The sequence below is a fragment of the Mytilus californianus genome, unplaced genomic scaffold (genome assembly GCF_021869535.1).
Source record: "Mytilus californianus isolate M0D057914Y unplaced genomic scaffold, xbMytCali1.0.p SCAF_10, whole genome shotgun sequence".
Lineage (NCBI taxonomy): Eukaryota > Metazoa > Mollusca > Bivalvia > Mytilida > Mytilidae > Mytilus > Mytilus californianus.
Genome location: NW_026262582.1, coordinates 30,711,004 through 30,723,558, shown reverse-complemented (window position 1 = coordinate 30,723,558; position 12,555 = coordinate 30,711,004).

Genomic DNA, 12,555 nt, shown 5'->3' with positions numbered 1-12,555 from the left:
CATAACTTTAAATTCCCTGTATCCTCATCAGAGTAACAATCCCGCATCGTAGCGTTTAATTCCCTGTATCCTCATCAGAGTTACAATTCCGCATCATAGCGTTTAATTCCCTGTATCCTCATCAGACTTTCAACCCCGCATCATAACGTTTAATTCCCTGAATCCTTATCAAATTTACAATCCCACATCATAGCGTTTAATTCCCTGTATCCTCATCAGTGTTACAATCCCGCATCGTAACGTTTAATTCCCTGTATCCTCTCATCAGATTTACAATTCCGCATCAAATTGTTTAATCCCCTGTATCCTCATCAGATTTACAATCCCACATCATAACGTTTAATTCCCTGTATCCTCATCAGTGTTACAATCCCGCATCGTAACGTTTAATTCCCTGTATCCTCATCAGTGTTACAATTCCGCATCTTAGCGTTTAATTCCCTGTATCCTCATCAGATTTACAATCCCGCACCATAACGTTTAATTCCCTGTATCCTCATCAGAGTTACAATCCCGCATCATAACTTTTAATTCCCTGTATCCTCATCAGATTAACAATCCCGCATCACAGCGTTCAATTCCCTGTATCTTATCAGATTAACAATACCGCACCATAACGTTTAATTCCCTGTATCCTTTTCAGAGTTACAACCCCGCACCATAACGTTTAATTCCCTGGATCCTCTTCAGATTTACAATCCCGCATCATAGCGTTTAATTCCCTGTATCTTCATCAGATTTACAATCCCGCATCGTAACGTTTAATTCCCTGTATCCTCATCAGATTTACAATCCCGCATCATAGCGTTTAATTCCCTGTATCCTCTTCAGAGTTACAATCCCGCATCATAACGTTTAATTCCCTGTATCCTCATCAGAGTTACAACCCCGCGTCATAACGTTTAATTCCCTGTATCCTCATCAGAGTTACAATCCCGCATCATAACGTTGAATTCCCTGTATCCTCATCAGAGTAACAATCCCGCATCGTAGCGTTTAATTCCCTGTATCCTCATCAGAGTTACAATCCCGCATCATAGCGTTTAATTCCCTGTATCCTCATCAGACTTTCAACCCTGCATCATAACGTTTAATTCCCTGTATCCTTATCAAATTTACAATCCCGCATCATAGCGTTTAATTCCCTGTATCCTCATCAGTGTTACAATCCCGCATCGTAACGTTTAATTCCCTGTATCCTCTCATCAGATTTACAATTCCGCATCAAATTGTTTAATCCCCTGTATCCTCATCAGATTTACAATCCCACATCATAACGTTTAATTCCCTGTATCCTCATCAGTGTAACAATCCCGCATCGTAACGTTTATTTCCCTGTATCCTCATCAGTGTTACAATTCCGCATCATAGCGTTTAATTCCCTGTATTCTCATCGGATTTACAATCCCGCACCATAACGTTTAATTCCCTGTATCCTTATCAGAGTTACAATTCAGCATCATAACTTTTAATTCTCTGTATCCTCATCAGATTAACAATCCCGCATCACAGCGTCCAATTCCCTGTATCTTATCAGATTAACAATACCGCACCATAACGTTTAATTCCCTGTATCCTTTTCAGAGTTACAATCCCGCATCATAACGTTTAATTCCCTGTATCCTCATCAGAGTTACAACCCCGCGTCATAACGTTTAATTCCCTGTATCCTCATCAGAGTTACAATCCCGCATCATAACGTTAAATTCCCTGTATCCTCATCAGAGTTACAATCCCGCATCATAGCGTTTAATTCCTCATCAGACTTACAACCCCGCATCATAACGTTTAATTCCCTGGATCCTTATCAAATTTACAATCCCGCATCATAGCGTTTAATTCCCTATATCCTCATCAGTGTTACAATCCCGCATCGTAACGTTTAATTCTGTATCCTCTCATCAGATTTACAATTCCGCATCAAATTGTTTAATCCCCTGTATCCTCATCAGATTTACAATCCCACATCATAAGGTTTGATTCCCTGTGTCCTCATCAGTGTTACAATCCCGCATCATAGCGTTTAATTCCCTGTATCCTCATCAGTGTTACAATTCCGCATCATAGCGTTTAATTCCCTGTATCCTCATCAGAGTTACAATCCCGCATCATAACGTTTAATTCCCTGTATTCTCATCAGATAAACAATCCCGCATCACAGCGTTTAATTCCCTGTATCCTCATCAGATTAACAATACCGCATCATAACGTTTAATTCCCTGTATCCTCATCAGAGTTACAACCCCGCATCATAACGTTTAATTCCCTGGATCCTCTTCAGATTTACAATCCCGCATCATAGCGTTTAATTCCCTGTATCCTCATCAGATTTACAATCCCGCATCGTCACGTTTAATTCCCTGTATCCTCATCAGAGTTACAACCCCGCATCATAACGTTTAATTCCCTGTATCCTCTTCAGAGTTACAATCCCGCATCGTAGCGTTTAATTCCCGGTATCCTCATCAGAGTTACAATCCTGCATCATAGCGTTTAATTCCCTGTATCCTCTCATCAGAATTACAATCCCGCATCATAACATTAAATTCCCTGTATCCTCATCAGATTTACAATACCGCATCTTTGCGTTTAATCCCCTGTATCCTTATCAGAGTTACAATTTTGCATCATAGCGTTTAATTTTCTGTATCCTCTCATCAGATTTACAATCCCGCATCATAACGTTTAATTCCCTGTATCCTTATCAGGGTTACAGTCCCGCATCATAACGTTTAATTCCCTGTATCCTCATTAGTGTTACAATCCCGCATGATAACGTTTAATTCCCTGTATCCTCATCAGAGTAACAATCCCGCATCTTTGCGTTTAATTCCCTGTATCCTCTCATCAGAGTTACAATCCCGCATCATTACGTTAAATTCCCTGTATCCTCATCAGATTTACAATACCGCATCTTGCGTTTAATTCCCTGTATCCTCATCAGAGTTACAATCCTGCATCATAGCGTTTAATTCCCTGTATCCTCATCAGAGTTACAATCCCACATCATAACGTTTAATTCCTTGTATCCTCATCAGATTTACAATCCCGCATCGTAGCGTTTAGTTCCCTGTATCCTCATCAGAGTAACAATCCCGCATCATAGTGTTTAATTTCCTGTATCCTCATCAGATTTACAATCCCGCATCATAACGTTTAATTTCCTGAATCCTTATCAGAGTTACAATCCCGCATGATAACGTTTAATTCCCTTTATCCTCATCAGAGTTACAATCCCGCATCGTATCGTTTAATTGCCTGTATCCTCATCAGATTTACAATCCCGCATCATAGCATTTAATTCCCTGTATCCTCTTCAGAGTTACAATCCCGCATCATAACGTTTAATTCCCTTTATCCTCATCAGAGTTACAACCCCGCATCATAACGTTTAATTCCCTGTATCCTCATCAGAGTTACAATCCCGCATCGTAGCGTTTAATTCCCTGTATCCCCATCAGAGTTACAATCCCGCATCGTATCGTTTAATTCCCTGTATCCTCATCAGATTTACAATTCCACATCATAGCGTTTTATTCCCTGTATCCTCATCAGAGTTACAATCCCACATCATAACGTTTAATTCCCTGTATCCTCATCAGATTTACAATCCCGCATCAAAGCGTTTAATTCCCTGTATCCTCATCAGAGTTACAATCCCGCATCATAACGTTTATTTCCTTGTATCCTCATCAGAGTTACAATTCAGCATCGTAGTGTTTAATTCCCTGTATCCTCATCAGAGTTACAATCCCGCATCATAGCGTTTAATTCCCTGTGTCCTCTCATCAGATTTACAATACCGCATCTTTGCGTTTTATTCCCTGTATCCTCATCAGAGTTACAATCCCACATCATAACGTTTAATTCCCTGTATCCTCATCAGATTTACAATCCCGCATCATATCGTTGAATTCCCTGTATACATCCCGCATCATAACGTTTAATTCCTTGTATCCTCATCAGAGTTACAATTCAGCATCGTAGCGTTTAATTCCCTGTATCCTCATCAGAGTTACAATCCCGCATCATAGCGTTTAATTCCCTGTATCCTCTCATCAGATTTACAATACCGCATCTTTGCGTTTAATTCCCTGTATACTCATCAAATTTACAATCCCGCATGATAACGTTTAATTCCCTGTATCCTCAACAGAGCTACAATCCAGCATCATTACTCACAACAGATAAAGAGCTGTGATTGGATTGAACTCAAAATACACGGACCGTTGTCTCATTGGCACTCATACCACATCTTCTTATATCTAACTAGTTATCCGCGTTTTCTACGTTCTAGTGACAAGAAAAACTTATTTCTTGTTGGAATTTCAAACTTAAAAGAATGTCTCCAAGGAAAATGTCAATTGACCAAATCAACACTAAGGTAAAGACCATTCGGGGAGGACGGATCAGAGACAATGAAGATTGCCTCATTCAGTACAGCTCAGAAGGCAAACTTGATTGTGAAGATGTCATTGTTGTTCATATGGGCACTAACAACGTATCAGATGGAGACTATGTTCACGCTATCATTGACGACTATAGAAATTTAATTTGTACAGTAAGACAGCGTTTACCGAGAACTAAGCTGGTAATTTCCTCAATCCTATCGAGGCCAACACATTATCAAGTTAACCGTACATTTTCTGATGTCAACAGCCGACTTTTAAAAACTAGAGGAACAGCAGGTGGAAATTCTAGACAATACTTTGGACTTTCTGTATGGAGACCACCCTAATCTTATGTTATTTGCAGACCATGTTCATACAAATGTTGCTGGTGCCCATGGGCCATAACTTCTCGTGTGTGAACATGTTGCTTAAGTTGTCAAATTCTACAACAGAAACTCAATCAAATTTTCATTCGGTGAGGTCAACAGAGATTTAAATCATTTAACACAACAACTCAACAACAAAATGTGTTCAGTCAAACGTACTGGAGGTAAAGGAAATTCACAATAACTTTTGTACTACTAGAAAATGTACCTTCATTTTGTGAAATCTTATCAGTATTATCATTTTGTATGTACTGGAACATATATTCTATTATCCAACTCCAAATCATCTCTTTTTATAAACCCTTTTATATTTCCACGCAAGTCACTTAATATATGTCACTTGAACATCATATATTTCCAAAGTTTTCTGATATTGAATATTTGCGATCAAAATTTAACACAGATGGGTTGTGTTTGAGTGAAACATTTTTGTCAAATTCTGTCCAAAACAAAGAAATAGATATTAAGGGTTATGATACAAACAGAAAAGACAGAATTGGAAAATCTGGGGGTGAGTTCATGATTTATATTTCTAACATGTTAACCACAATTAGACGATATGATTTGGAAAAGGACGATAAAGAGTCAATTTGGATCGAACTTATTTATATTCATCAAACACCTATTTATAGACCACCAAATAGTAATGCAGAGTGGATTACAAAATTTGAAACAATGTTGACAAATGTTGATATTGAAGATAAAGAAATAATTATTTTGGGTGACTTTAATATTGATTTGGCGTCGAGAAATATTCTAGCTAAATAGGCCCGTTTGAAAAACATTTTTAACTTGACTCAAATAGTCTCGTCCTTAGATGAATTTGGCTATTATTTTTAGTTCCTTTTTGGTGATAAAGCTCTTCATGAACTGTTTCGGTTCTTGTACATCCTTGGCTTTCAAAGTTTCGGCTTTGAGCGTTCCTGGTGAAGTTAAATCCAGAAAAGCGCTTCGGACGCATGACATTTATAAAGGTTGTTTTCATTTTTATATTGGTTTGGTAAAATCTAAACTGGATATAAGAACTAAATATACGGTGGTCAAAATTGTATTCAATAACCGAGCCCATGTTATTACACTTTCATGATCTAAATGAGATGAATTTTTTAAAGTTAGCCAAGAATCTTATTCAACAGCCCCTGTCACAAAAGTATGTAACTATGTTCTCTGCGACATGTAATTTTGTTAATACAGTAATCATAAATCGTAACACACGTCACCCACGGGTATAGATATAGCATCGTATGATTCACGTGACACCACAACTTGACCATTGCGTCATTTTTTATATAAAAATGTCCTATAAAGGTCAGATTTGTGAGGTCACTGTTGTTGGAAGGTTAATCATTATGATTACATTGTCAAGACTGCATAACACCATAATAAAATCATCCCAATACACATATTACGCAGACTAGAAATTTTATATAAAAATGTCCTGTAAAGGTCAGATTTGTGAGGTCACCGAATGTTAATCAGTATTATTAATCTTGCATAACACCATAATAAAATCATCCCAATACACATACGCAGATGAGAAATTCGTCACATTGTCAGTGATAAATGTTTATTTTTCTATATCTTTTGTGACATTTGTCAAAAACTAATAAACCATTAAATTTTCATTGGTTATATCCTTGATATAGGTTTTGGCTAATTATGTTTCTATGTAAACGACGTATTTAATGTACCTCGGCCTTTAAAATCCTGTTGATCTTTTTACAAAAAAATCTTACGTTTTAAATTAAGTTATTTCAAAATTTTCGTTACTTACGAGTATTTTTATTTGTAATATTTTCTATGAAGAAACCATTTGTTGACCCGCTATATTTGTCCATTCTATTTTTTTTTTTACCTCTTGTTCGTTTATTATACGGAGTGTCTATTGTTCCGGCTAGCCGGAAAAATAGTTAAAAATCCGTCTATTTTTCCGTCCATCCGTTTGCGGATGCGCAAATGTTTAATATCAACAGAAGTGTCATGTGGCGCGGGTGAGGTGTCTGATAGCAAACGCGCGTATGCAATGGACGTTTTGAGAATTGGAGATCGTGATTTATATCTAAAGATGTCATAAAAAAATTAGAGAGAATGCTATGTGATTGCTTTATAAACACATTTCTATAGGGGAGACTCCAGAACAATAGCGTATGCACGTAAACTGAGAGGAATAAATCAAACTGAAATTGCTGATTTACCCCATTACCTTTATCTGTATCAACTAATGGAGGCAAAACGTATAACAACTATTCACGGGAAAACGACTAAATCAAATATGCTTGGATGCGTTATTTCTAAGTTCTACTACAACGGAGATCTATGAACATGCACTGATATGCCTGGAATGGGAATAGTATACCAGGGTTGGGGATAAACCCCCCTTTTTATTCTGTTTTATTTAATAATTTTTTTTTCTATCGTAAACACAATCTTACTTTAGGGGCAGGTTACATGGGCCTACCCTTTTCTCTTATCCTATGTGTAAAAAATCACCGAACATTTTGAATAAAAAATCCTGCAAAATCATTTGACGACCTGATTTGAACCAAACTTCAAGGAAACGATAAATTCAGGATCTTCCGCAGGAATCATAGATGTCCATTGAAGCCATACATCAGTGGCCCGACTCTTAACCTTGCAGTAAATTAATAGGTAGAACAACAAAATAGGATAGGCATGTTGATATTCTTCTATTTATTTCATTTGACAAGCTGTTTATATTTACGGGGAATCGGCGTGTTCCATGGAATAGCAAGCAGAAAAATAAATCAAAGTTGGTACTTGAGAAGTTTATTCCCATAATAAAAATGTTTGCGTTATTTCTATTTTCCAAAACGGTTATCTTGAGTTTACGTCCGCTCGGAGAACGTGCAAACAATGAATATTTCCAATTCTCAGTGTTTGCATGTGAGGAAATATTTTGCCACTACATTCTCCATTGGATGCTACAATAACCACTTTATTAACCAAAAACATATTCATTATTCATTTTTATGTATGGCCGGAATAATAGCATAATAGCACAGAAAATCTATTCTACCGGATGGCCGGAAGAATAGACATTTTATGCTATTTTCCCGGCTAGCCGGAAGAATAGTCACTGCCTTTATTATACCAGTATGGAGCTATGTTGGTCTCATACATATAAAGAGTTGTGTTTTTAAAAAATAAAGTCAAGCACTGGAGATGCTGATTTAAATGTATAGAGTTCATAGCTGTATATGGAAAGTCCAGCGCTTAAGATCTAAAATCCAGCAGTGGTCTTTACATCTTCAGTGCTTGACTTGAAATCTACTTAACTTGACCTTACATCTGCAGCGCTGGAGATTATTTCTACAGCGATGGATCTTATATTTACAGCACTAGATTTAAGATCTACAGCGGCTGGACTTTGCATCTCTGGCAAGTGGCAATGTTGATCCTTATAAAAAAAAATATAACGTCTAACTAAATTGCATTCATCCATGAAAGTTTTGGGGTGCTTAGTTGGGGGAGGGAAAAGTGGGGGGTGGGGTGGGTGGGAATGGGAAACAACTCTGACAGGAAAGTAGCGTACATACGCTTATGACTTTGTGATACGAATTAAGTACATCGTCAGTATTTTAATTCTCTCACAGCGTTTTACTCTATTTTTTCATCTTGAGGAAGGGTAGACGATGGGGTTTACGTCAACCCAACACGTATAATCATGATACATATAGAGGTCAATGTACGGTCTTCAACATTTGTCAGGTATACATTATTAAGGAACCAGCTGAAGCCCGCCTCCGGGTGCGGGATTTTCTTGCTGCCTTGAAGACCCATTGCTGCATTTGGGGTATTTTCTGCTCTAAGGTCGGGTTGTTGTCTCTTTGACACATCCCCGTTTCCGTTCTCAATTCTAGTATGTATCGTTCGAAATGGCCTCGAGTCTATACTTGAAAGTGGTGAATAGATTTAACTGAGACTATCAAAGATCTGACATCAACATCAAATTCACAAAAACTACCAAGAAAACCCCCAAGATTTGTCAGAGATAAGATAAGATATTTCTTATTGGTTTAAAATCCAAAATTATAGGATTGTTACCAAGACATATACATAAACATACAAACATATATCTGACCTCATTTATAAACATTGTATATATATATTTGTATATCCCCTCCATTGTTAAAAGAAAATATTGTTACAATAATAAATGTATATAATCTCTGCTGAGGAGGTGGTACCACAAAGTTATTTAGTAATCAATAAAGCAATTCTAGAATTGTACATGTCGCTCATGAATTTTACAATAATTCTAATTATATCAGTCTCACCGCACGTATACAAAAATTTAAATCTTGCTTCATTAGTCATATTTAAAAAAGAGGGAACTATTTCACTAATTTTGGAAAATAATTGTTCTCTAATTGTATTTAGTTTTTTACATTATATAGTGAAATGAAATTCATCTTCTACTTCTACATGTAAAAGACACAAGGGACAAATTTTTTCTTCTACAGGAGTTTTAGTGTGTCGACCTTGTTCAATTTTAAGAACACTATTACTTATGCGAATTTTGGCAAAATGTCCTATTACTTTTCTATCAATATCTAACAATAAATAGGTTTCCAATTTGTAATTTTCTTTAAGCTGTCTATATGTTCTGAGCTTATTACCGTGCAAGACAATCACTAACGAGGTTCTAGAACTGGAACGCCATATGACAATGTAGCGAGAACAACCACTAATGAAGTTCTAGTATTGGATGAGATATGACTGACAATGTAGCGAGAACAACCACGAACGAGGTTCTAGAATTGGGACTACATATGACAATGTAGCGAGAACAAACACTTACGAAGTTCTAGAACTGGGACGACATATGACAATGTAGCGAGAACAACCACTAACGAAGTTCTAGAATTGGGACGACATATGACAATGTAGCGAGAACAACCACTAACGATCGAGGTTCTAGAATTGGGACGACATATGACAATGTAGCGAGAACAACCAATAACGAAGTTCTAGAATTGGGATGATATATGACAATGTAGCGAGAACAACCACGAACGAGGTTCTAGAATGGGGACGACATATGACAATGTAGCGAGAACAACCACTTACTAAGTTCTAGAATTGGGATGAGATATGACAATGTAGCGAGAACGACCACTAACGAGGTTCTAGAATTGGGACGACATATGACAACATATCGAGCGAGGAAGAACTTGTTTAGCTGTGTATTTCTTAAATGCACGTAGGGATTGTAGAATACTCGGGAATATTTAAAGATTGGCATTAGGTACGGGCTTTTATCATGAAATATTTTTCTGGAATTTTTTTTCTCTTTCCGGGTAGCTGCCTCACTGAAACATTAATATATCGAACACATTTCATTCACAAGACTTTCACACAAGAAAGCATTCATGAACTACGACTTTAATTTTTCCTTTAGTGACACAATTAAGGTGAACCGAAGACGCTGTTTTATATCAATCTGTCACAAATAAGACTTTATCATTATAAATCACACCCCCAATATTTTGAATACATTTATAATTGAATGAGGATATATATGGCGTGATTCTATTAACATTTACAAAACGTTACAACAATTTTTTTGACACATAGTTTAAGTAGCTTTCTGCGTACTTAAATTATATTTTTGTAATTTATACCTCTTTTATTTAAATTTTTTTCTCGTGAATCAGAAAGTGAACTTTATTTTTTGTAACTCCTTTGAGAAGTTGTAGCCGTTGGTAATACGTGGTGATAGTGTTTTTGCTTTGTTTTTCTTTTTTTAATTTCCCCATTCTAATGTTTTTCCTTCTCTTATGTTTATCTATTCAGTTGTGAGAATTTTTAATCATGTACGGCTATTATACAATTTTCGGTACCACAGGAATTTAATATATATCAAGCGGAGTACTTTCTTACAGGGAAAATCTAAGTATGTTTTTCTACTATAGGTGACAATACTAACATTTTCTAAATTTGTTACTATTTATAATGCCTACAATGACACAAGTAAATTTTGTGTGTTAAAAGTACTTTATTATTCTGTTTTAGAAATTGAGGTCAACCATCTTCTTATTTATATAGAAATAAGGAGATGTGGTATGACAACTATTTATTCTGGTTTAAAAATTGAGGTCAACCATCTTCTTGTTGATATAAAAATAAGGAGATGTGGTATGACAACTATTCTTCTAAGTTTAAATGAAGGGGATGTAAGCAAGTATAAACAACAGTACGGCCTTCAACAATGACAAAAAAAAAATATGACAGACATGAACCAACGACAACGAGCTTGATTATAATACCCATAGCGACCACCGCCATTTCGTAGAATTCTAAATAAAAAATACAGCTGAACAACCCAAGGTAATTCATTTCGTTACAGCTGCACAAATTTAGAATTAACTATACCACAGGGAAACAATTTAAAAGAAGAACACACTTTTGATAAAATTTCTAAACTTATTATTACCTGGAATGGTATTTCATGTCAATGCAATGCCTGCAGATTATCATTGCTTTAAAGTATAATGATCTTTTTCCGCTTACTGTACTCATAATATATCTGCATGGTATAACATAATGACCTTTTTCGTGTCATTTATATAGTATACGCATGTTTCATGTCACGTATTCCTTTAATAATGTAGTTCCTGTGAATTATGATGCGTTTCACCAATTGTTCCCACAGGGAGATTTTCCCCATAGTAGATAGTATATATTGTAACTATATACAAGTACATACTGATATGTTTGGATAATATACTACGGGCCTTCTTAAACTTTCAGTGAGGTGAGAGTTTTTTTGCTCCATGTTGTCTCACTGTGACTTTGAGATGAAGAACAGCAATAAAAGCGCTGATCCTTTGCTTTTGTGTGATTTTTGTTGTGTATGTACTGCTTTTGTGTTATGGATGGATACCCCATATCCTTTGTTTTTCTATTAAATATAAATAAGAAGATGTGGTATGATTGCCAATGAGACAACTCTCCATTCAAGTCACAATGTATAAACAGTAATCAATTATAGGTTAAAGTACGCCTTCAACACGGAGCCTTGGCTCACACCGCACAACAAGCTATAAAGGGTCCCAAAATGACTAGTGTAAAAAAATTCAAACAGGAAAACCAACGGTCTAATCTATATAAAAAACGAGAAACGAGAAACACTTATGAACCACACCAACAAACGACAACCACTGAACAACAAGCTCCTGACTAAGAATAGGTGCATACAAATGTAGCGGGTTTAAACGTTTTAACAGGTGCCAACCTTCACCCTAACCTGAAATAGTAGTACTAGTATAACATTACAACATAAAAAGACACACTATAAAGTATCAATTGAAATGGCTTAACTCGATCAAAAAGACATATAAACAAAAACAAGTCAACGTACACTGAACGAATAAGTGTGGTCAATGACACAAATTGAATATAAATACAATATCTATAAAAAAGATATAGGAACAATGTCAAAAAGACAACTCTAACCTGGGACAAAATGGCGTTAAATAAAATAACGTACACAGTTAAATTTAAATATAATAATTTTGTTGTTAGGAGTACGGAACATTTTTCACAAAATAAATAAATTTTTTGTTCACAGTACGAGTAACGAAGTGAAAATTCATCATCATACTAAATACTTATCAGAGGTGGTACATATTAAAAATAGTGAGACGAGATATAACACAAAAAAGTAAACATTGAATAACAGAAATGCATTACAAATTGTGTCAACAGGTCAAATTAACACGAACGTACGGTTTGAGAATACTCAGAGTTACTGA